The 25,864-nt window shown below is 42.2% G+C and overlaps 1 long non-coding RNA gene across 1 annotated transcript; it reads left to right on the top strand.

The window, feature by feature from the left end:
• Nucleotides 1-1,446: 1,446 nt before the first annotated feature.
• On the top strand, nucleotides 1,447-7,953 carry LOC140510246 (uncharacterized). Its single transcript, XR_011969162.1, has 2 exons — nucleotides 1,447-3,407; nucleotides 5,727-7,953. It is a non-coding gene; the product is annotated as an uncharacterized lncRNA (long non-coding RNA).
• Nucleotides 7,954-25,864: the final 17,911 nt, after the last annotated feature.

Genomic DNA, 25,864 nt, shown 5'->3' with positions numbered 1-25,864 from the left:
GGAGAGAAGGAAAACAAAGGGAAGACTTCAGTGCCACAAAGGAATCAGGCTTCCTGGTTCAAAGAATGAGTGAGGAGGTAGAGATGAACCTTGAAGAGCCTGATATCCTCTGGATGTTATCTCAGTGGACAGAGATATTACCCAGGCCTCATCTGAAGCATGACTCCTTCTCAGTGTGTGTATATATGTATGTTAGTGTGTGTGTGTGAGTGCACCTGTGTGTGTTTGGAGGAGGGAGATGAAGAGGTTCCTTCAGCCTTAAGTATGTTCATAATTGGTTCAGGGAAAAAGAAAGAAGCAATTTTAAAATCTTAGAGGGGAGGTGAAGAGGGTGGAAGGGGAAAAGAGGAGAAAAGTAAAAGGAAGAAGAATTCAATGAAACTAAATGATCTGGGTTCTGTGGCCTATTCTCGAAATGGGGATGAGAGGGTGGACACTGGATATAGCCTGAGAGGACAGTGATGACAGAAGAAATGAACATAGAGCAGAGGAGGATTGGCAGTGTGAAGAGGGAGAGAAAAAGCAATCATGAAACAGGACCTGAAGTCCCTTCATCCTGGCTGCCCTGCTTACCTGCCTGCCTCCATGTAGGGATCCACAAACCCTTTCCTTTGGCAAGCCATTCTTCACAAAATCGGTTACCATGCCAGGGTCTTGCCTACTCTGAGGCAAACAACCATCATGGATTGACAGTTCTAAGTCTAGATATTTCCTAGAAGGCATCCTTCAAAACTGGTATGTGCATTGGCTTCTTGGAGACAAGGAGACAAGGTCTCACTTTACTCACTTGTGCACTTCAGAAAGGGTCAGGGGTGCATCTGGAAGAGAATGAGAGAGAGAGAGACAGGGATAGAAAGAAAGAGAGAATGGCAAATAGGGTAGAGTGAAATACATAAACAGAATTCCAAACTGTGAATGAGAAATACTCCACCCAGAAGAAAATGCAGTGCAGAATGCAAAAACTAGTTCTTTCCTAGAGATCACTTGAAGCTGGGGTAAGGGAGGTGGCTATATGGAATTGCTAACAACTGTATCCATATTAGAACAGTTAGGAGGAATATATGAAGAGGGCAGAAATATGATTTGACTCAAATGGCATGATTTTAAAAAATTTAGGAGTGAGAAAGTGGGGTGAACTAGGAGAAGTTGGGAAAGTTGAATGGGGTAAATTATCTCATGAAACATATGATAAGATTAGCTTTCTTGGTGCAGGGAAAGCTGGGAGGGGTATAATGGGCAACACTCATTGGAATGGGTTACTTTTATTGGAATTATCTCAGAGGAAAAAACATATGTACTCAGATGCATATAGAAATCTCTTATCCTACAAGGAATGAAAAGGGTAGAGGAATAACAAAATGGGGGGGGGGGGGTTAGAAGGGAGGGTGGTTTGGGGGAGGCAGTAGACAGAAGCAGAACACTTATGAGGAAGAAAAGGATGAAAGAAGGGAGAATGATAAAGAGAAATAGGATGAAAGGAAATATACAGTAAGCATACCTGTGAATGTGAATTACATGAACTTACCCATAAAATGGATAGCAGAGTAGATTCAAAACCCAATTCATCAATATCTTTACAAAACACAGTTGAAGCACAGAGGCACACAGTGTAATGGGAAGAGGCTGGAGCAGAATCCACATGCTTCAGATGAAGTTAAAAAAAAGAAGGGGTAGTATTTATTATTTCAGAGCCAAAGCTAAAACAGAACTAATAAAAAGAGATGAGAGAAACTACATTTTGCTCAAAGGCACTATACACAATGAAGTAATTTCAATTCTAAAAATATGCACCATATAATATGGCATCCAAATACTTAAAGGGAAATTTAAAATAGGAAGAAATTAGAAAGTCAAGAGATAAAATAGAATTTTAGAAAAGTTCCACATGATACCCCTTTGGAGAAAATTGAATGTGAATAGGATGGAATATATCTTTTTCTCAGAGGTATGTGTAACCGTCACAAATGATGAGCATTTATTAGGGCATGAAAATCTCACAACCAAATACAGAAAGATTAAAGGCATCCTTTTCACAACATAGTTCAATAAAAATCACATTCAATCACCCCTAAATGGCCATGGAAACACAGATTAAAAATTAATTATGTAAATAATCTAACTTTAAGGAATCAGTGGTTCAAAGAATGATTCTTAGCAATAATAATTTCATTAAAGAAAATGACAATAATAAGAATACATGACCAAACCTGTGGGATTCAGTCAAGTAGTGATTACGGAAATATTCCTATCTCTAGATCTTTACATCAATAAAATAGAGAAAGAGCACATCAATGAATGGGTCATGCAAGTAAAAAAAGCTAGAAACAGAAGAAATAAAGGACCCCCAATTAAACACCAAAATGGAAATCCTGAAAAATCAAAGGAGAAATTAATCAAATCAAAAGTAAGAAAACCATTTTGATAATAAAACTAAGGGTTAGTTTTATGGAGAAAACAATAAAATAAACTGTTGGTGAATTTGATTTAAAACAATACCAAACTAGTAATATCAAAAATAAAAGGAGAAAATAGAAATAGAAAAGAATAAGAAAAATTATTCCAAGGAATAGAATATTCACAAAGAATAGAAAAATAAAATAATTTTAGGATCCATTTTGCTCAGTGCTATTACAATAAATCTAGCAACCTTAGTGAAATAGATGAATATTTACAAAAATATAAGTTGCCCAGAGGAAACAGAACAAGTAATCTTATCTTGAAAAGAGCAATTGAACAAACCATAAATGAACTTAGTAAGAAAAACTAACCAGGATCAGACAGACTCCAAATTGAACTGCACCAAACACTTAAAGGACAATTGATTCCAATACTATAGAGACCATTTCTTTAAATTTAATTAATTAATTGATTGGTGAATTGGGTTTTGAATCTACTCTGCTATCCATTTTATAGGTAAGTTCATGTAATTCACATTCACAGGTATGCTTACTGTATATTTCCCTTCAAACTATTTCTGTTTATCATTCTCTCTTTCATCCTTTTCCTCCTCGCAAGGGTTCTGCCTCTGTATACTGCCTCCCCCAAACCACCCTCCCTTCTAACCACCCCATCCCATTTTATTATTCCCCTACCCTTTTCATTCCTTGTAGGATAAGAGATTTCTATACCCATCTGAGTACATATGTTTTTTTCCTCTGAGATAATCCCAGTGAAAGTAACTCATTCCAATGAATGTTGCCAATTTAATTAATTTTAAAATTAATTTATTATTTAAATTTAATTTCTTTAAATAGATGAGAAAGGAGACTTACAATGTGATATTTACAACAAAAATATGGTTCTGGTACCTATACTCAGGGTCGCTGAGTATGCACAATTGTAACCCTAGCTCCTTTGACCTTCTGGACTATCATCCTAAAACTGTAGATCCTTTCATGTGGAATCTGGTAAGTCTTGTGCAATCCTGACAGTAACTCTATGATATTTCAATTGTTTATTTTGAGCTGCTGGCAAAATTTTCTCATTGACTGCAAGCTCTGGAATATAACAATAATTTTCTTATGTGTTTTCATTTTGGAATTTCAGGAGGTGATTGGTGGATTGTTTCAATTTTCATTCTGTTCTGTGATTCTAGTACATTAGGGCAGTTTTCCTTGACAGTTTCTTGAAATATGATGTTTAAACTCTTTTAAGAATACATTAATCTTAAACACTAAAACTTACATATGCAATAAGTAAGGAAAAAAGAAACAATATAGATTTATATATTAAAACAAATACAAAATAAGAAAAAAAATGTGTATAGCAGAACATAAGGGAGGATTCAAAACACAATGCAATAAATTTCCACTTCAAAAAAGCCGATATAATTAATACGTCACCTTGTGTTCTGAGCTGTACATCTTTCCTTTGCTTCCTTGTAAGTTTTCCTGTTTTCTACTGTGCACTTTCTACTTTGTTCTTTTTTGCCTCTAACCCTCCCATTGCTAAGAAGGTTCAAATTAAGCACACACACAGTCATATACACACAGTTACATACAATCATTCATATATATATATATATGTATATATGTGCATATATATATACATACACACACCAAAGATATATATATATATGTATATATACACATACATATGTGCATATACTTAGATATCTCTAATCTTACTCATATATAGACATATGCATGCATATGCATCTATGAAAGACTCTACTATATTTGTTAGTCCTGTTTCTCTGAGGGTGGTTAACATCTTCCTTCAAAAGTCTGGATATTTTGATATTTTCTAAGTCTGCCAACTAATCATTTCCTACAAGACAGCTGTATTCCAACTTTATACTGTCTAGTTATTTGAAATAACCTAAAATAATATGGATTAATATTGTTGACATATAGTGTAGTTTCCCTATTTTTCTCTTTTGATTAAATCTATTTTAGCTTTAACTTTGTTAGAAATCATGATTACTAACTCTGCATTGTGTACTATTTCATGAATGAAAATGGAAATGCATTGATTTAAGTTGAGTATCCTTTATGTTCTGCTGTGTACATGTACATTTTTTCTCTAATTTTATATTAAAATTTCAAATGAATTCAAAAAATGAAAAAGAAAAACAAAAGAGCCAACAGACGCAAAGCAGTCCTCCCACAGCTCCTCAGGGGACTTTGCCCAATCCTTGAGACTCTCCACCCCCAACGTGGAAAAGAAAAAGTGACTTGTTCTTTCTACTTTTCCATTTGGATCTAAATCCTCCCCCTCCCTCTCTTCCTCCCCTCCCCCCACATATTCAAAAGACAGAAAAGAAATGGAGCTAAATGGAAGTCCACCTTATCAAGGGTGGAGGAGGAAGAAAAGGAAGAAGGGAAGGAGCAGGATGGATGAGGGGGACCAGAACGAGAAAGACAAATGATTCCTTGATTCTCTTCTCATCTGGACTACATTGCATATGCCAAGTGTGAAACATCTTTCATTTAATAGAATCAGACTGATCCGCTTTCCCTCCAGTGATCCTCTCTTTCTCTTGTTCAAGTAATTACTACCTTGTCATACACTTCAAGATGTAGTACTGCTCAGTCTCCTTCCCTTGCATTTTTGTTCATTCTTTCCTTTCATATCCTTACCTCTTTCATTTTCCAAATGAATTTTATTAGGTTTTTCTTATTTACATTCAGAGTAATAATCGCTGCTTGTGAATTAAAATCCATCTTATATTTACTCACTATTTTCCTTCTCACCCTACCTCATGGGATTACCTTATCTTCTCCCCTTACCTGGGACAAATTTCTAATTTTAACTACACCTCTAAAAGTCCTTACCTCTTGTATTCACTCTCCAATCTAAATCTAGATAACCTTCTAAAACTTGCTACCTTACCCTATACCCCAGTTTTCTCCCATCTCTACAAGTTCTAAACTTTACTCAAACTCTTGAAGTGTATACAGAGCTCCCTCTTCAAGTCCTGTAAAAATTGGGTTCCAATATAAGTAGCCCTCCACTCCCACCTGCTTCCTTTGTATTTGTTCTTTCTTTAATGCCCTTTTTTCATGAGATACTTTTCCCTTTAATCTCTTTCCTAACCCATTTTCTTTCTTAAAATCACCTTTTCCTACACAATGCAGCCCCAACCTTTCTTTTTGGCTACCTTAGTAAGGATAACAGTTCGAAGAATAGCCCTCCTCCTCTGCTCTTTTTGCTTGTATCTATTCATCTCTTCTCTGTCTTTGGATCCCTTTTTTCTGTCATATTTTTTTTCTTTTTCATGTCAGGGGATGGCATGGGACACAGGCTGGAATCTGTGAAAGTCAACAGCAGTCTGGATGAGCAGGATTAGCTTTCTAGGTCATGCTGAACTTCACTGTGGATGGTCTCAATGAACTCAAGTGTGGCCACAAAGGTGAGACATCCCATCTTCAATTTGTGGGTCTGGAGGGAGAGAGAAAAAGAAGGGCATGGGAAAGCAGAGAGTTCATCACATGTCGGTCATCAGGCCTGGACTTGGGTGACCATGTTGGTGTCTAGACTGCTAAAGATTTTTCCTTTCTTCTCATTTGTACCAAGGGGAAACAGGGAGAAAGAGTATGGAAGTCACCCACTTGGAAGACATGCAGTTCCACAACTTACTTTCTCTCAGCCCCCATTTCCAGCCTCCAGGAGACCCCCCCAAGTTAGGCCCCTTTCCACTATGGTCTGCCCTCCCAAGTCCAGTGCAGTTGTCTCGCCAGTTGGGTCAGAATCCTGCTGATTGTTCTGATTTAGAAGAGTTACTACCTGAGAAAGACATCCTTCTCTTTGAAGGGAGCTCCATTCCAGCCAAGTCCCATCTGGAAAAGGGCAATTCCTTTATCATTTATCCCCTCTTTTAATAGATTGTTTCATTTGTCCAGCTCCCTAATTCGCTCCCTCCATCCTGTCCCCAACCCTGTAGTCACTAAACCACTGCCCCTGACCTAAGCTAGGGAACCTCAAACCAGATCTAAGTATGAACATCCCTTTCCTCCAGGACATGAGGCTGAGCTGGAATTGTATATAGAAGATAGGCTGCTGCTATCCACCCTAAAACATGCAGCTCCCAGCACCTGAGAATGTTTAGGCAGACCTAAAAAAAGCCTCAAACCCAGCCCCCAACTCAGCTGGCCTACTGCTCGCTCTCCTGGGAGGGCTGAGGCAGAGCTCAAAAGAGAAGCAAGACATAGGCCTGCCAGCCACCATGTCTTGAGGCCCAAAGTCACTCAACCAATCCTCTTTCTAGCCATTTCTTCCAAGCAACTGGCCCTGTCTTCCCCTCCTTGTCACATAGACCAACATTCCCAGGCCTAGGTTGGACTCGTGGAATAGTACTGGGGCACTCAGAAGAACAGAAAGTCAAGAAGCCCCTTGGGGGAATTAATGACTTAACAGTCCCCTGGCTAACCTGCTCCTCCTTCACCAGGATGGGACAAAGATGAGGAAAGAGAAAGGAAGGGTGAAAGAAAAGGATTCTGGAAGGAATGAGCCAGAAGGAAGGAAAGAAAGAAACAAAGGAAAAAAAAGGCTTTCCCACCCACCAGACATGTTGATACCCTTACAACCACACACACACACACACACACACACACACACACACACACACACACACACACACGGTAGGCAGAGAGTAAGGAGAGGCAACAGAGAACTGACTTGCTACTGCTGCAACTGCAGCTGCTGCTGCTGCTGCTACTACTGTTACTGACCTCTGGATAGAAATGAAAGCTGAAGGACAAGAAGGAGCCCTGAAGGCCAGGGATAGACCTTGGGTGGGCAGGCTGTTCCCTAACTTCCAAAACCCATCTATATAAGGATGTGCCACAACATATGGGGCCAAACAGTCACATACCCACTGAAATCTTTGCCAGGCCTGGCTGGGACCTGGTGAGGAGTGGCACACAAGAACTAGAGAAAGAAAGAAAAGGAGATTGAAGAATGTCTTGATAGGGGAAGAAGGTCAATTCCCAGTGCCAGTAGGGAAACTTTTCCCACTTTGGGTGGCTGGGAAATCTAACACAGCAATCAATCAGGGAGGAAGGAAGACCATTCAGGATGGGATGAGGGAAAGAGGTAGAAAGGAGGGAGAGGAGAGAAGGAAAATAAAGAGAAGACTTCAATGCCACAAAGGAATCTGGGTTTTCTGGTTCAGAGAATGAAGGAGGATGTGGAGATGAACCTTGAAAAGCCTGGTATCTTCTGAATGTGGTCTTACTGCACAGAAATGCTACCCAGACCTCACCTTTTGCATGCCTCCTTCTGTGTGTCTGTGTGTTTGTGTGTGTATGTGTGTGTGTGTTCTTGCACTTTTGTGTGTTTGGAGGGGGGAGGGGAGTAGTTTCCTTCAACCTTAAGTCCCTTCCTGATTCCAAGAAGGAAAAAGAAACATTCAGTTGAAAAATCTTCCTAGTTGAGATGGAAGGTCCAATGGAGAAATATAAGAAAAATAAAAGGAAGAAGAATTCAATAAAACCAAATGGTCTGGGTTAATTTGCTGATTTTTTTTGTTTTTGTTTTTTATTTATTTTGGGTTTTTTTAAAATTTACTTATTTATTTTAAGTTTTCAACATTCATTTACAGAAAACTTTGAGTTCCAAATTTTCTCCTCATCTCTCCCTTCCCTGCCTAAAACACCAAGCATTCTGATTACCCCTTCCACCAATCTGCTCTCCCTTCTAACATCTCCCCCTTCCCTTATCCCCATCTTCTCTTTTGTCCTGTAAGGCAAGATAAATTTCTATACCCCATTACCTGTATTTCTTATTTCTCAGTTGCATGCAGGAACAATACTCAACATTTGTTCCTAAAACTTTGAGCTCCATCTTCTATTCCTTCCTCCCTCCCCACCCATCCCCACTGAGAAGACAAGCAATTCAATATAGGCTATATATGTGTAGTTTTGCAAATGACTTCCATAATAGTCATGTTGTGTAAGACTAACTATATTTCCCTCCATCCTATCCTGCCTCCCATTTCTTCTATTCTCTCTTTTGACCTTGGCCCTCCCCAAGAGTGTTTACTTCTAATTTCTCCCTCCTCCCATTTGCCCTCCCTTCCATCATTCCCCCCACCCTGCTTATCCCCTTCTCCCCTGCTTTCCTGTATTGTAAGATAGGTTTTCATACCAAATTGAGTATGAATGTTATTCCATCCTTGAGCCAAATGTGATGAGAGTAAGCTTCACTTTTTTCCTCTCACCTCACCCTTTTTCCCTCCATTGAAAAGGTTTTTACTTGCCTCTTCTATGAGAGATAATTTGCCCCATTCCATTTCTCCCTTTCTCCTCCCAATATATTCCTCTCTCACCCCTTCATTTTATTTTTTTATATGATCCCTTCCTATTCAATTCACCTTGTGCTCTGTCTCTGTCCCTCTCTTTCTATGTGTGTATGTGTGTATAATGCCACCAACTACCCAGATACTGAGAAAAGTTTCAAGAGTTACAAATATTATCTTTCCACATAGGAATGTAAACAGTTCAACTTTAGTAATATGATTTCTCTTTCCTGTTAACCTTTTCATACTTCTCTTGATTCTTGTGTTTGAAAGTCAAATTTTCTTTTCAGCTCTGGTCTTTTCATCAAGAATGCTTCATCAAGAATGCTATTTCACTGAAAGGCCATTTCTTCCCCTGAAGTATTATACTCAGTTTTGCTGGGTAGGTGATTCTTGGTTTTAGTCCTAGTTCTTTTGACTTCTGGAATATCATTCCACGCACTTTGATCCCTTAATATAGAAGATGCTAAATTTTGTGTTATCCTGATTGTATTTCCATAATACTCAAATTGTTTCTTTCTAGCTGCTTGCAATATTTTTTCCTTGACCTGGTAACTCTGTAATTTGGCTACAATGTTCCTAGGAGTTTCTCTTTTTGGATCTCTTTCAGGCAGTGATCAGTGGATTCCTTGAATACTTATTTTGCCCTCTGGTTCTAGAATCTCAGGGCAGTTTTCCTTGATAATTTCATGAAAGATGATGTCTAGGCTAATTTTTTGATCATGTCTTTCAGGTAGTTCCATAATTTTTAAATTGTCTCTCCTGGATCTATTTTCCAGGTCAGTTGTTTCTCCAATAAGGTATTTTACATCATCTTCCATTTTTTCATTCTTTTGGTTTTGTTTTGTGATTTCTTGGTTTCTCATAAAGTCATTAGCCTCCATCTGTTCCATTCTAATTTTGAAAGAACTATTTTCTTCAGTGAGTTTTTGAACCTCCTTTTCCATTTGGTTAATTCTGCTTTTTAGAGCATTCTTCTCCTCATTGGCTTTTTGAACCTCTTTTGCCAATTGAGTTAGCCTATTTTTAAAGGTGTTATTTTCTTCAGCATTTTTTTGGGGTCTCCTTTAGCAAGCTGTTGACTGGCTTTTTATGATTTTCTTGCATCTCTCTCATTTCTCTTCCCAATTTTTCCTTCACCTCTGTAACTTGGTTTTCAAAATCCTTTCTGAGCTCTTCCAAGGCCTGAGACCATTGAATACTTATTTTGGATGTTTGGGATACAGAAGCCTTGACTTTTATGTCTTTCCCTGGTGGTAAGCATTGTTCTTCCTCCTGTGAAAGGATGAGAGAAGATACTTGTTCACCAAGAAAGTAACCTTCTATAAGTAATCTTCTGTAGTCTTATTTTTTTCCCCTTTTTGGGGCATTTTCCCAACTAGTTACTTGACTTTTGGGTTCTTTGTCAAGAGTAGGGTATACTCTGACGACCTGTAATGTGTCTCCAAGGTAGTACAATGGAGACTGCACACTGATCTGGGAGCAACCAGAAAGTTTTGTGCCCAGAATCTGTGAGTACTAGAATTTCCTCTCTACAATAGCCTCACCTCCAGTTCTGCCATGCCTGCAATCAGGGCTGAAGTTCAGATCAGCTGCTCAATTCCCCCAGGTGCTTAGTCGGGGGAAGGGCTGCCACTCACTGTGATATTAAGATCAGTTACTCAATTCCCCCAGGGGGCTTTACTATGAGGCCTGCCACCATGCCTGGAGCTGGATCCTTCCTTCTTCACCAGCTGAAAAAGCCCTCTCACTGATCTTTGGCACCTGTAGGTTGAGGGATCTGCAAAGCCTGCTGTTGCTTCTGGGGATTCCGCCCCAGAGACCTGCTCCAGTCTTTCCTGACCTGCATGGTCAAGGCTGGGCTGGGCTCTTGTCAAAGTCTGGTGCAATAGACCTTTCCCATTGCCCTTCCAGGTCACCCTGGGCTGTAAGTCTCCTCCACTCCATCATTCTGTGGCTTCTGCTGCTCTAAAATTTGTTGAGAGTCATTCTTTACAGGTATTTTACAGGCTGTAGGGGAAGAGCTACAGTATATGCATCTTTCTACTCTACTTTCTACTCTACTCTGCCATCTTGGCACCACCCTCTAACTTGCTGATTCTAGTTAAGAATGGATGAAGATGAGAGCATGGATGCCGGAGATAGCCTGAGAGGATAGTAATGATGAAAAGAAGGAACACAGAACAGAAGAGGATTGGGAATGTTAAGAAGGAGAGAAAACGCAGGCATGAAACAGTACCTGAAATCCCTTCATCCTGGCTGCTCTGCCTGCTTGCCTCCTTCAATCCAAGTATCCACAAACACTTTGCTTTGACTTTCTAATTCTCCAAAACTCAATAGCCTCACCAGGCTGTAGCCTGCTCTTAGGAGGAGGGCAAACAAGGGTCTTGGATGCCCAGTTCCAAGTCTAGTCATATCCTAGAAGGCATCCTTTTCAGCTGGTTTGTGGACTGTTTCCTGCAGACAAGGAGACAGTGCTTAAGCTTATTCATCTTTGCAGTTCAGAAAGGATTAAGGGGAATGGCTGGATGAGCAAGAGAGATAAGGAAGCCTAGCCTTCTGTGTCCTTCCAGATGATCTGTCCCCTGAAAACAGGAAACTTCAGTCCTTGGCTACTAAAATGAAATCACTAGAGTGGACAGAGTGAAAGGAATAGGGCCAAGAGAATGTTTAGGGGGATGAAAACTGTCCAACCTAGAATCCAACAGAAGGAGGCAGAACTCTGAGCCAGTAGCAATTGCTTAAAGGAACCCTGGTCCCCACTAAGCAAGTGGGTGTCAGACCTTCCTTCGGATCTGAGATGCCCCCTGACCTCCCAGGGTCCAAGTGGTGGAGCCATGGACACCTGATTTGCCAATATGAAGACTCAGTACTTAGACATTCTAGGACACTGTATAAACTACAGAATTCCATCAGTTGACCTATAGCTTATAAGCTCAAAGAAACCAAATTGAGATGTCAGCAGGGTCATTGGTTGGGTGAAGCAAGGAAAATAGCCAAGACTAGGTGGTCACAAGATCCTCCTATGAGAATCTGTATTCCTATGGGACCTAGATAATGGATCGATTGACATGTTGCTTCCTCTTATACTGATTATCACAGGAAGCACTAGACATGTATCACTCAGGAACTTGATTAAAAGAATGACTAACAATCAATACCCCTTCGAAAATCATCAGGACCTGATTCTTACTGATTAGAGTTGGAGTCAGAGTCCTCAATGAATTACCTCTCTCACCCTGTATACAGGGACAGGAATAGCATTGGAAGACTACTTGGGAATGACAAAGCTATTCAGAGTAACAGAAAAATTCAGATTGATTGGCAAACACTTAGGAATGAAAAAGGTCATCCACCTTCAGACTGAGAACTCACCTAGGGAAGTAGATACTATTTGGTTCTCTCTCTCTCTCTCTCTCTCTCTCTCTCTCTCTCTCTCTCTCTCTCTCTCTCTCTCTCTCTCTCTCTCTCTCTCTCCCCCCCCCCCCTCTCTCCCCCATATATGCACATGTGTGCATCTATATAGATATACAAGCACATACCAACACACAGATCTCTTTCTATGTACAACATTGGAAACCAATGTGAGGAAGACCAGGGCTAACTCAAAATGGAATGAAAAAAATCAATCAAATGTTCTCAAAATTCTGAGAATCTTCAGGACTTTTCTTGTTGGGAAGGACAGTCTGGCTCTTCAAGAAAGGGGGGCACAACTGGAACATATCTAACCAAATTAGTATTTAGATGAGTTTGCTGAGAACAATTTTTCAAGGAGAGAGGGAGAAAAAACTGCATACCCGCACCCCACAGGCTTTCCCCAGCAGGACCATGAGATACTTTCATGGCTCCCACAAACCCCTTGACTTTGTTGGCTTCGGTACTATCACTAACCAAGACAGAGCTAAGTATTTGCTTCAGGGAAGCAGACACACATCACCCGCAATCCGCTTCCACCCCACCCTGCTCTCAGGGCTCACCTAGAGGACAGACTGGGGACAGGGGAGGCGAGGAAGAGGCCTCAGCACTCCTCCCAACCCGGGCAAGGGGTTATTTTTAGGAAGGTATAGCAGGGTTTTGTGTGGGTTGTGTTTGCCCAGCGATTTTTACCCATTCCAAGGCATCTGCCAACTTGACAGCCCCATCGGGGTTTTCCTTGTTCTATAGCAGCTCCCAATGAAATAGTTCCAATCTGGGTGCTGGTGCCCCAAAGCCAGCTGGAGTGTTAGTGGATAGCAGGGCAGCTGAGGCCCTCTTCTCCAGCCACAATCCCACAGGCAAAAAGCAGTTAGGATGTGCTAAGATGGTCTGACCTCACTTAGCTTGGGGGGCTTTAGACCTGAGGACCTGAGGCTGCCAAGGCTGGGTCAACTTCTTTGTGCATGGCTCCTAAAGAATGAGGGGAGTGGGCTCCAGGGGTCCAGGTCCTCGGGGTGCAGCACCAGCCCAGAACTGGCAGGGCTTTTACCTCCATAGGCCTCTGCCTCTCAGAATACTTTGATACCTAAGCTGGCTTAGAGGTCTCCTGTGGGGCAACTGGGCATGGAAGCTTGAGGAGTCCACAAAAGTGGAAAGCAGAACTCTACAAGGCTCAGGAAAATTGGAGGAAGGGGGTCAGAATTTATTTGTCAGCTATTGGGGGGGGGGGGTCAATCACCTGCAAAACAAAGGATCCCTTCAGGACTCCAGACTTGGTGGCCAGGATGAAAGAAAAAAAATCAGAGTCCCTGAAGCCTCACCCCTACCCCACAGCCTGCAACCAGTCTCAGGGACCTTCCCCCAGACTCTCTCTCCACACTTCTCTTCTTTTTTCTTATTTGGAGATCAGTTCACCTTCTTTCCAGGGAGAGAGCAGCTAGCAGCTGACAATCTGTAAACCCTTCCAATTGCAGGGAATTGAGGTCAATTGGAAAAAAAAACAGAGGTTTGGCCCTAGAGGCACAGTTGTCCTGAATCCCCATATCCACCAGTCTGCTGCCCAGATGCCAAATTAGGGTTGGGGACTTGAACAGACAGTTTGGGCAAGAGTCACAAAAGAAGTGGTCTGGCCAGGGTCAAGGACTACCTATCTCTGAAAATGAGCACGACCCTTGGGGATTAAAAGAAAAAAAAGCATCTTTCCCGAATAGTCTCTTGGATGGGATTGTCAATGGGTTGGAATTCTGCTATGGTGAAGCAAAGGATGAGCTGGTTCATTTAAAAAGATGTGGAAACACTTGCACAAATGAAATAAGTTGCTCTCCACCTTGAGAGAAAAAGAAGACAAGTTGCAATAGGGAGAGCAGTCTTACAGAGATGTGTTTTCTATGTATCTGTGTATATATGTGTAGCTTTAGAGATATCTACGTATACCAATAGGTGCCTGTGGATGGATGTGTCCATTCTCAATACTATGCATCATCTGGTTTGTGTTTGGGGAGAAAGTATAAAGCATAGAGCAGTGGGAAAGGAAAACCTAGAAGTTAGGAAAGTCAGACAGTTTTGAATATAATGGGTACTACTGAATATGTAGGTTTTTCCTGAAATGGAAATTTCTTGATTTAAGTTGAGTTTTAGGTTTTGCTGTGAATATGGCCTTTTGTTCCTTTTGTAATTTTGTATTAAGGTTTCAAATCCAAACCTTTAAAAAGAAAAAAAAAATATAAATAAATGGACCAAGAGACACAACCCAGTCTTCAGAGAGCTCGTCAGGGTACTTTGGACAATCCCTGTGAATTCAAGCCCGGATGTGGAAAAGATAGTGACTTGTTCTTTCTACTTCACTTTTTGGCAAGAAATCCTCACCCTACCTCCATTGCTAGTCACTCCACCCCCCCCATTCAGAAGGCAGCAAAGAAACAAGATACTTAGTACATGGAGGAAGAGGAGGTCAACCGAAGTTCACTTAGGTTTGTTATGAGGGGGAGGGAGGGCGGAGGAGGGTGACCAGAATGAGAAGGACAAGATTACTTGCATCTCTTCCCATTTGGACTACGTTGCAAATGCAAACTGCAAAACCTCTTCCATTTCCTAGAATTCGGATATCTTTTTCACTTTCATGATACTCTTTCTCTTGTTTGGTGGCCAACACTGTCTTTGTAGCTAGATCTGGCAAGTGGTTTTTCCTATATCCCTTCCCTGGCCTTAGAGGACCCTTAAATCACCCCTCCTTGCTCAGTTAATGTTTCTCCAGCTAACCTGAGGGTCTTTTCCTTCCAGTTTGAACTTTTGTTTATTAAAAGGGCTATCCTTGGACTCACTTCTTAAAGAGGGCTATTCGTTACTTTGACATTGTCTGATTGCAAGGGAAAACCTTTTAAGACCTTGGTTTCCAAAAGGCCTAGGTCTCCCACTGAATCCTGGGCCATCACAAGTCCTCCTGATGGATATGTGGCCTGTGAACCCAGGTAGCTCTGGGGAACAAAGTGAGTCTGACGACATTACTCAACCCTTCCTCACTCAAATCCAATTCAATTCAATTGTAAGTCATGTCCTCATCTCTCCAATGTCATGGTGTACAAGGAGAACGAAGGAACAAACCCCACTTAGACACTGTGGCTAGTATGATACACTGGCTACATGATTTGGGAGGTCCAAGGTTCCAACATGAGGAATGTCATGCATGAAATGCAAAAGGATTGTTTGTCAATCCTCAGTACCTGCCTGTCCCAATGCCCCTGAATGCAATAATCAAAAATGAAACCGTGGAATGAGGGGTTCTATGGGGAACTGAAAGGTTGTGGGTGGGGCAGGGATGTGGGCATGAAATGAGCCAGAGCAATGAGCATCCAGGGGCACATCGCTCGATGTTGGGTTAGGGTGAATTGGAGGCTCTTGGAGTCTTCACAGGCTGTTACCCGTACCAGGGAACATGAAGACCTTGACTGCGGTAGGGAGAGGAGAAAATTGAGTCTCTGGAAGAGATTTGAATACAGCGACCCACTAAGGAAGCATTGTGTGTGTGTCTGTGAAAGAGACAGAGACAGAGACAGACTTTGAAAGAAGGGGTCCTGGAGCTGGTGCCCAAGGATTTACATGGTCTACTCAAAGCAAAACCTTTTCTAGGTCAGGATAGAGATCTGGGAAGAAGGGGGGAGCAGTGAGCAGTGATGCCCGGAAGTGGAAAAACTCAGGATTGCCTGAAGCAAGAGGTAGGCTAGTGTATACATGTCCACAGGATTCTTTGTCATCTGCTCCCCTGTCACTCAATGAAATATTCAAGAAATGAATCGAAGTGATGATGCCGTCTTATGTGGCTCCCAGAGGAATGCCCTCTCTCTTAGCGCTTCTTGGGGAAGGCGTGGCCCTGCCCCGTAGCCCTTGAAAAGGTCGTTTGGTTTCCTCCCCTTCAGCTGTGGGCAGTGGGAAAGTGAGAGAGTGAAGGACACGAGGAAAGGCGGTGGTCATGAGGAAAAAAGACTTTAAAATTCCAGACTGCAGGGTTGGGGAGGGGGTTGGAGAGACAGAGGAAGAGAAAGAGAGGGAAATACACACAAACACTCCGACACAAAGAGACACAGGGAGATAGAAAGACAGAGACAGACTGAAAGGGAGCGATAGAGACTGAGAGAGACTTTGAAAGCATCGGTAGTGTAGGTGGTGCCAAAAGTGTTGCTTGCTCTAGTCATAGGAAGAGGTGTTCTAGACCAGAATATAGCTGTGTAAGTTGGAGGGGGAAGCAGGGTGCAGTGATCTCCACAAGTGAAAGAAGCCCAGCTAGAGCTGTCTATAGAAAGCAGTGGAGTGGGTACATGTATCTTTACCCAAAAGATTCTTTGTCATCCACTCCCCCGACCTGAAATGAAATAATTGAGTAAATGAATGCAAGGCATGGGGTGGAGCTAGGGGGACCCCCGAAGTTATGGGCTTTACCAGAGCCACAGCAGTGAGCGTCTAGGGGCAAATGTGGGATTAGGGTGAATTGGTGACGCTTGGAATCTGTATGGGCTATTACCCGTGCTGGGAACATGAGGAGCTTGGCTTCTGTTTGAAGAAGTGTAACATTGCATTTAGTCTGTGCCAGAGACTCGCAAAAAGAGACCCAGTACCGCCACCTTGTGGGTCTCTCAGAGGTCTTTCTTGAGGCAGTCCTCGTCTTTCTCCTAGCACTTGAAACGGAGGCTCACTTTGCTCCCATTCAGCTGCTGGCAGTCCGAAAGTGATTGGAAGTGAGAAGGTCTCTTAAGGACCCCAGGTGTACAGAAGGAAAACACACTAAAAGAAGAGAACACTACAGGGGAAAGACACCAAGAGAAAGAGGGAAACTCACAAACACTCACACGGCAGGGAGAGGAGAGGGAGGGAGGGAGGGGGAGAGAGAGAGGGAGAGGGAGAGAAACAGAGAGAGGAGAGAGAGAGAGAGACAGACACAGAGAGACAGACAGACAGAGACAGAGAGACAAAGGGGGGGGAGAGACAGAGAGAGAGGAAAGAGAGAGGGACAGAGAGAGAGGGAGGGAGAGGGGGGAGAGAGAGACAGAGAAAGAGAGGGAGGGAGAGAGAGTCAGAGAGAGAGATGGAGAGAGACAGAGAGAGGGAGAGAGACAGAGAGGAGAGAGAGAGGGAGGGAGAGAGAAACAGAGAGAGAGGGCAACAGAGAGAGAGGAGGGAGAGGGGGAGAGGGGGGGCGAGAGAGACAGAGAGAGGGGAGAGAGAGAGAGAGGAAAGAGAGAGGGAGAGAGAGAGTGAGGGAGAGAGAGAGAGGGAGGGAGAGAGTCAGAAAGAGAGAGATTGAGAGAGAGAAACAGAGAGAGAGAGATGGAGAGAGACAGAGACAGAGAGAAGAGAGAGACAGAGGGAGGGAGAGAGCTAGTCAGAGAGAGAGAGACAGAGAGAGAGAGGGAGAGAGACAGAGCGGGGAGAGATACAGAGAGGAGAGAGAGAGGGAGGGAGAGAGAAACAGAAAGAGAGAGGGTGACAGAGAGAGACAGAGAGAGAGGAGGGAGAGAGGGAGAGAGGAGAGAGAGACAGAGAGAGAGGAGAGGGACAGAGGGAGAGAGACAGAGGGGGGACAGAGACAGAGACTGAGAGAGAGAAACAGAGAGAGAGACGGAGAGAGAGAGAGGAGAGAGAGAGATAGAGAAACAGAGATAGAGAGACAGAGACAGAGAGGAGAGAGAGACAGAGAGAGGGAGAGAGAGAGAGGAAAGAAAGAGGGAGAGAGAGAGAGGGAGAGAGGGAGAGAGAGAGGGAGAAAGAGAAACAGAGAGAGACGGAGAGAGAGAGACGGAGAGAGAGAGAGACAGAGAGAAGAGAGAGACAGAGACAGAGAGGGAGAGAGAGAGACTGAGAGAGAGAAACAGAGAGAGGGACGGAGAGAGAGAGAGACAGAGAGAAGAGAGAGACAGAGAAAGGGAGGGAGAGGGAGAGTCAGAGAGAGAGAGAGACAGAGAGAGAGACGGAGAGAGAGAGGGAGAGAGACAGAGGGACGGAGAGAGACAGAGAGAGGAGAGAGAGAGGGAGGGAGAGAGAAACAGAGAGAGAGGGCAACAGAGAGAGAGGAGGGAGAGGGGGAGAGGGGGGAGAGAGGGAGAGAAGGAGAGAGGAGAGAGAGACAGAGGGAGGGAGAGGGGGAGAGAGAGGGAGAGAGAGAGACAGAGTCAGAGAGTTACACAGAGACAGAAAGACAGGGAGAGACAGACAGAAACACACATACACATAGAGAAAGAGAGAGAGAGTCAGAGAGTTACATAGAGACAGGGAGAGACAGAAACACAGACACACACACATATACATATATACATACATATATATATTTATAGAAAGAGGGAGAAAGAGACTGAGGGGGGAAAGAGAGAGAGAAAGTGACAAAGAGAGACAGAGAGAAAAAACACAGAGAGACTTAAAGACAGGAGAGACAGAGGCAGACTTCGAAAAAGGGGTGCTGGAAGTGGTGCCCAAGTACTTCCTTGCCCTAGTCCTAACAGGTCAGGATAGAACTCAGGGAAGTGGGTGGGGGAGCAGTGACGAGCGATGCCCGGAAGTGGAAGAAGCCCAGAAAAGAATGCCTGAAGACAGCGGTGGGGTAGTGTATCCAGGTCCTGACGATTCTTTGTCTTCTGCTTCCCCCTGTCCAATGAAATATTCAAGAAATGAATCCAAGTGATGGCGCCACCTTGTGGTGCCCAGCGCAATGCCCTCTCCCCCAGGGCCTTCTTGGAGCAGTCCCTGCCTGCTCCCTAGCACTTGAAACGGTGGGTTTGTCTTCCCCTTCAGCTGTGGGCAGAATTTTCCTATCTACCCATCTGTACCAAGGGGCAAGGGGGGAGGAAAAGAAGATGGAGCTCGCCCACCTGAAAGATCTGCAGTTCCACAGCTTGCTTTCACCCCTTCCCCACTTGCAGGCTCAGGGAAACCCCCAAGGGCTTTAATACCCCTCCAACCTAGGCCCCCTTTCCTAGGCCTGCCCTCCCAAGGCCAATACAAATGCCTCCCCAATTGGGGCGGGATCCTGCTGACTGTTCTGGTTTAGAGGAGTGACTCCTTTAATAAGTCATGCTTTCTTTTGAAGGGACCCCCATTCCAGACAAGCCCCAGTTGGAAAAAGACAATTTCTTTATTCTCACTCCTCTCTGTTTTAATCAATTGTTTCATTTCCATAGCTCACAAATAACAAATAAATAATATCCTTCCCCTGCTCCTGCAGCCCCTAACACCACTGCCCCTGGTCTATACAAGGGGACCTCAAACCACATGTAAGTATGAACATTTCTTTCCTTCAGGGTGCAGGGGCTGAGGTTTGATTGTGTCTGGAGGATAACCTGCTGCCATCCACTCATCCATGCAGTTCCCAGCACCTGAGGATGTTTAGCCAGGAGAACACCTTCAAGAACTCCCAACCCAGTCAGCTTGTTGCTCCCTCTCCATGTATGGCTCAGGCAGAAACCAAAAGAGAAGTGACAACTAGGCCTGCCAGGCACCAAGTCTCTTGGTTGAAGGTCAATCAAGCAACCCTCTTTCTAGCTATTCCTTCTAAGCAGCTGGCCCTCTCCACTCCTCCCTGTCACTTAGTCCAGCATTCCCAGGCCTAACCTGGACTCAAGGAATATTACTGGGACATACAGGAGAAGAGCAACTCAACAAGCCCCATGGAGGAGCTAATGAGTCAGTGGTCCCCTACTTAACCTGGTCTACCTCACTGAGAAGGAAAGAGAGGAGGAAAGAGAAAAGAAAGGAGAAAGAAAGGGAATCCAGAAGGAAGGAGCAGAAAGGAAAGTGAAAGGAGGGAAGGAGGAAGGAAGGAAGGGAAAAAAGGTCTCCCATTGGCCAGATATATTGATACACTCACAACTACACACAAAGACACACACTCACAAGCACACACACAAACACACAGACCTGAAAGGCATAGGGTAAGGGGAAACAACAGAAAACTGCCTTACTACTGCTGCTGCTGTTGCTACTGACCTCTGCATGGAGAACAAGGCAGAAGGAGAGGAAGGAGCACTGAAGGCCACAGATTGACCTTGGGTTGGCAGATGTTTTCCCATCTTTGAAAACCCATTTATGTAGGGACATGCTCCAGCATGTGCAGGCAAGCAGTCACACACTCCTGGAACTCCTTCCCAAGCATACCTGGAACCTAGTGAGGATTGGTGCAGAAGACTTAGGGACAAAAAGGTAAGGAGATTGGTGAATGTCTGAATGAGGGGCACAGGGCCAACCCAACTGCCAGGGGGGAAACTTTTCCCACTCTGGGTGGCTGGCAAGGGTAGCTGGGCATTCAGTTAGAGAGGCAGGCAGACCATCCAGGATGCAATGAAAGAAATTGGGAGAAGGGAGGGAGAGGATAGAAGGAAAATAAAGGGAAGAATTCAATACCACAAAGGAATCTGGTTTCTCTAGTTCAAAGAATGAATGAGGAGACAGAGATGAAGATTGAAAAGCCTGCTATCCTTTGGCTGTGGTCTCAGTGAACAGAAATGTTATCCAGGATTCACTTTAAACATGTCTCCTTCTTGGTGTGTGTGTGTGTGTGTGTGTGTGTGTGTGTGTGTGTGTGTATGAGCACACGTGTGTGTTTGAAGAGGGGAGATGAAGAGCTTCCTTCAGCCTTAAGTATGTTCATTATTGGATGAGGGAAAAGAAAAGGAACAATTGAAATATCTTGGAGGGTTGGGGGGGGGGGGGCGGGTCCAAGGGAGAAATAGAAGAAAAATAAAAGGAAGAAGAATTCAATGAAACCAAATGGTCTGTGTTTCCTGGCCTACTCTAGCAATGGAGATGAGAGGATGGATGCTGGAGATAGCCTGAGAGGACAGTCATGATGGAATGAATGAACACAGTACAGAAGAAGATTGGCAATGGCAAGAGGGAGAGAAAAAGCAATCACGAAACAGGACCTGAAGTCCCTTCAACCTTCCATCTAGGGATCCACAAACCCTTTCCTTTGGCATGCCAATCTTCCCAAACTCAGTTACCATGCCAAGGTCTAGCCTGTTCTAAGGAAGAGGACAAACAGCCATTATGGATCCACAGTTCTAAGTCTAGTCATTTCCTTGTTCATAGCGTTGTGAACTGATACAACCATTTTGGAAAGCAATCTCCAAACCCTAAAGAGTTAAAACAAAAACAAAACCTCTGTGTACCCTTTAAGCCAGCAATGTCACTAGTAGTTGTATTCCAAGGTGATTAAGGGGAAAGAAAAAAAACTTCTATGTTCCAAAGTATTTATAGATACTCTTTTTGTGGTGGCAAAGAACTAGAAATGGAGAAGATGTTTATCAATTGGGGAATGTTCAAACAAGTTCTGGTACATGATTGTGATGGAATCCTACTGTGCTGTAAGAAATGATGACTTGGTTGATTTCAGGAAAACATGGAAAGATTTGCATGAAATAATGAGTGAAATGAGCAGAACCCAGTTGCAAGAAGAACTGTGAATTACTGAGTCCTGTTGACTATTACAACTATTAAATTCAACTACAAAAGATCTAGGAGGGAAAATGCTATCTATAGCCACAGGGGAAGAACCAACGGATATATGGAAATATGTATTGTATGGTTCCACATATATAACTAAGTCAAATCTTCAGTGTCTCAAAGCCATGATTTAAAAGGGTAGACCCAGGTAACAAATAAGAGATACACACAAACATAAAATAAAGATCACAAGTACATTTTTTAGGGAAAAGAAACTGAAGTAGTAATCATGATCTCAAAGTTAAAGCTAAAATAGATTTAATCAAAAGAGAAACTACATTATACGTCAGCAATATTAATCAATATTGTATTCAGCTTCTAAAAATAACTAGACAATGTAAGGTTGGAATAGGCTTGTGCTATAGGAAATGATGAGTTGGGGGACTTAGAAAATAAGTAAAGACTCAGACTTATGAAGGAAGTGAACGGGATTTAGTGGGGGCCGTTCACCCCAAGCCGACAGGTTTATCTGACCAGCAGGGCCTGTCGACCCTGAAGGAGCTCGCTGTGAGTAACGATGAGGTGGGAGACAAAGATGTAAGGCAACTCCATTTATTCAAACTAGCTCAGGCACTTATATAATATCATGTACGCCTTAGTTACGTAAGAAGCAAAAGCAAGATTAAACTAGTTTAAGCAAGTTTTGCTACTGCTTTCCAGCCACATTTCAGGAAGTATCTGGCGGTGAACAGGGGCGGAACCCTTCCTCCCAGAGCCATCTTGTTCATGCCTTACCAATCTCCCCTCAGATTACCTGAGGCGTGATTGGTGTACACCGTCCAAGAGAGCTGAGGGTTGGCAATTCCCTTACAGGGGAGCAACTCATGTTCTTAGAAATTTCCTTTCCTTTTCTAAATAGTTGGAATATGTGCCCTTTATCTGAGAAAGTCTATAAATTCCCCCCACCCCAATATTTTTCTTTTCTTCTAATATTAGTTACATTGGTTTTATTTGTACAAAACTTGTCAATTTAATGTAGTCAAAACTATGCATTCTATATCAGTCCATGTCCTTTTTATACATAAATTCTTCTCCTATCACATAAATATCATAAGTAATATGTTCCACAGTCTTTTAGTTTACTGAAAACTTCCTTTCTGTCTAGGTCATGTATCCATTTTGACCTTATTTTGGTAAATAGTGTAAGGTATTCATGTATTCCTAGTTTCTGCCAGACTGCTTTCCAGTTTTTCCAGCAATTGTTCCAAATGATTCTTGTCCCCAAAACTTATTTCTTTATGGTTATCAAACAAAGTTACCACAATAATTTGCTATCATGTATGATATACCTAATTTATTCCACTGAGCCACCACTCTGTTTCTCAACTAGTACCCCATAGTTTTAATATTTACCACTTTATAATAAAATTTAAGATCCTACTAGAAGTTGTACTGCTGCACATCCTTCCTTTAACTCTTTTTCATTAATTCCTTTCATATTCTTGACCTTTTTTTCTTCCAAATGACTTGTTCTTTTTTTTCTAGCTCAATAAAATTTTTTTTTGTAGTTTACTTGGAATGATGCTGAATAAGTGAATTACTTTGTGTAGAATTGTCATTTTTATCCTATTCCCTCAGCCTACCCATGAATAATTATTATTTTTTCCAGTTATTTAAGTTTGGCTTCATTTGTTTAAAGAAAAGTTATATAATTTTGTTCATATAATTTCCAGGTTTGTCTTAGCAGATATTTCACATTGGTTAGTTTTAATGAAATATCTCTCAGTATCTCTTCTTGAAGAGCTTTCTTGCTGATATTTAGAAATGCTGATGTTTGAGGTGGATTTATTTTATATTTTGCTACTTTACTAAATTTTTTCAATATTTTTTAGTTGAATCTCTAGGATTTTCCCATAATAACAGCATATCACTTACAAAACAGATAGATGGTCTCTTCCTTGCCCATTTGATTCCTTCCATTTATTCTCCTATTTCTATTGCTACCTTTTCTAATGCAGTATTGAATAGGATTGGTGATAGTGGGCATTACTCCCGCTCTTATTGGGAAGGGTTCTAGCTCATCACCATGACAGATACTGATTGCAGAGAGTTTTCAGTGGATGTTTCTTATCATTTTTAACAAAGTAAGCCATTTGTAGCTATATGTTCAAGTGAATTTAATAGAAATTCTTGTTGTATTTTGTTAATAGCTTGTTCTGCATCTATTGCTGTAATCATACAATTTTTGTTGCTTTTGTTATTGATATAATCAATTATGTTAGGTTTCCCTTATATTAATCAGTCCAGAGTTCCTGGTCTAAATCCTACTTGGACACAATGTATAATCTTTGTGATATATCGCTGCAATCTTCTGGATGCTATTTTATTTAGCATTTTTCCATTGATATCCATCAGTGAAATTTGTCTGTAATTTTCAATCTCTGTTTTTGCTCTTCCTGGTTTAGATATAAGTACCATATTTTTTTTCACAAAAGGAGTATGGTAGGAGTTCTATTTTACCTATTATTCCAAATAATTTAATATTGTTACTAGTTGATCTTTAAATGTTTGGCAAAATTCACCACTGAATTCATCTCGTCCTTATTTTTTTTTCTTGCAAAGCTCTTTTAATGGCCTATTCAATTTCTTTTTTGAAAATAGGTTTATTTAGATATGCTGTTTCCTCTTCTGTTAATTTGGGTTGTTTATGTTTTTGTAAATATTCTTCCATTTCACTTAAATAGTTTAATTTTTTGTCATAGAATTAGGCAAATTTAGACAGGATATCAGGAAGGGGAGACAGCTCACAACTCTGTCACCTATTCCCTAGTTCCTGGTCACACTTCCAGGGTGGGCAGGAGCAGTCATGAGTAAGAGGGTGCTTGAGTTGTGCACTGAGCAAGATACAGGTTCCTAAAGCTCCAACTCTTTGGCTCAGAGCTTGAGAGCCAGGTGTAATTTGAACCTTCTGCCCTGCACATAAATGACCAATGGTCACTACCAGGCCAGTGCACCAGGATCAAAGGAGAGTCACAGGCAAGACAGCAGTTCAGTCCCTTTAAACCCAAAGACTGTTCCAGTAAATCTTCTGAAACTTGCCCATACATTATCCAAGAGACCCAAATTTGCCTCACACTCTTGCTGAACTCTGACCAGGAGGGCAAGGAACAGACCTCCCAATGAACTGCATCACTTTGGAAACACTGACAACATACAGGCCTCCATCACAGCAGAAGGATATGAAAAACTTTGTGCTACTTTTGCTCTACCTTCCTTCCTCAAATGACAAATGTCAGCTTTACTTAGTTTATTGGTGTTGTTCAGTAGCTAACACAACAATTGTTTATAGAGTACCAGGAAATAACATGATATTAAAACATGACATTTGTGGGGACTGGTTTTTACTGTAGAGGGAACACAGGTCTCTCCTCCCTATCCACCCTTCTCTGTGGAGATATAAGTAGCCACATCCTCTCATAAGTAGCTCTCTTGGGGATATCTAGCTCGCTATTATGCCTCCACAAGTCCAGGCAATGCCTCCTTTGCTGACTTGTGGAGTTTGTATCAGATGAAAGAGGGGCAGTTGGTTGGTGCAGTAGATAGAGCACAGGGCTTGGAACCAGAAAGACTCATCTTCATGAGTTCAAATTTGACCTCAGACATTTACTGGCTATGTGACCCTGGGCAAAACACTTAACCCTATTTGATTCAGTTTCCTCATCTGTAAAGTGACATAGAAAAGAAAATGACAAACCACTCCAGTATTTCCACCAAGAAAGCCCCAAATGGGGTGACAGAGAGTCAGAAACAACTGAAAAATGGCAATATCAGGTGTAAATTTAGGAATATTACAATAGCTATTAGTTCTCAGGAAAGTTGGACCATTAAGGTCCAAGGTTTGGCACTGTGACCTAATTTAATTTTATGTTCATCTTTACCTAAATTGGGATAAAGGAAATGTTAAGTTTTTAAAAAGCAAGAAGAATCTGCTACAATTTACAAAGAAGAGGAGTGGAGGGGAGAGCAGATTCTCGCATACCTGTTTAGAAGTGGAAAACAACAAATCCATTTGAAATGAAATACATTATCAGCTTTTCAATTCCACTCTATTCTCATCCTTGCAATAATACCATCACATTTGGCCTCTACCATTTCAATACCTACATGAAGATGGGGCACAGTGGGTGGTTTTCCTCAAATACTTGTGAGTGTTGCAAATCCATTCTCTGGCAGATGAAGAGACCAGGAATGGCTGTTGCCAATACTTCTTCTTTCTGGGTTGGTGTG

The sequence above is a fragment of the Notamacropus eugenii genome, chromosome 6, assembly GCF_028372415.1.
Source record: "Notamacropus eugenii isolate mMacEug1 chromosome 6, mMacEug1.pri_v2, whole genome shotgun sequence".
In the NCBI taxonomy this organism is placed as follows: Eukaryota; Metazoa; Chordata; class Mammalia; order Diprotodontia; family Macropodidae; genus Notamacropus; species Notamacropus eugenii.
This window is presented reverse-complemented; position numbering and strand designations above follow the sequence as displayed.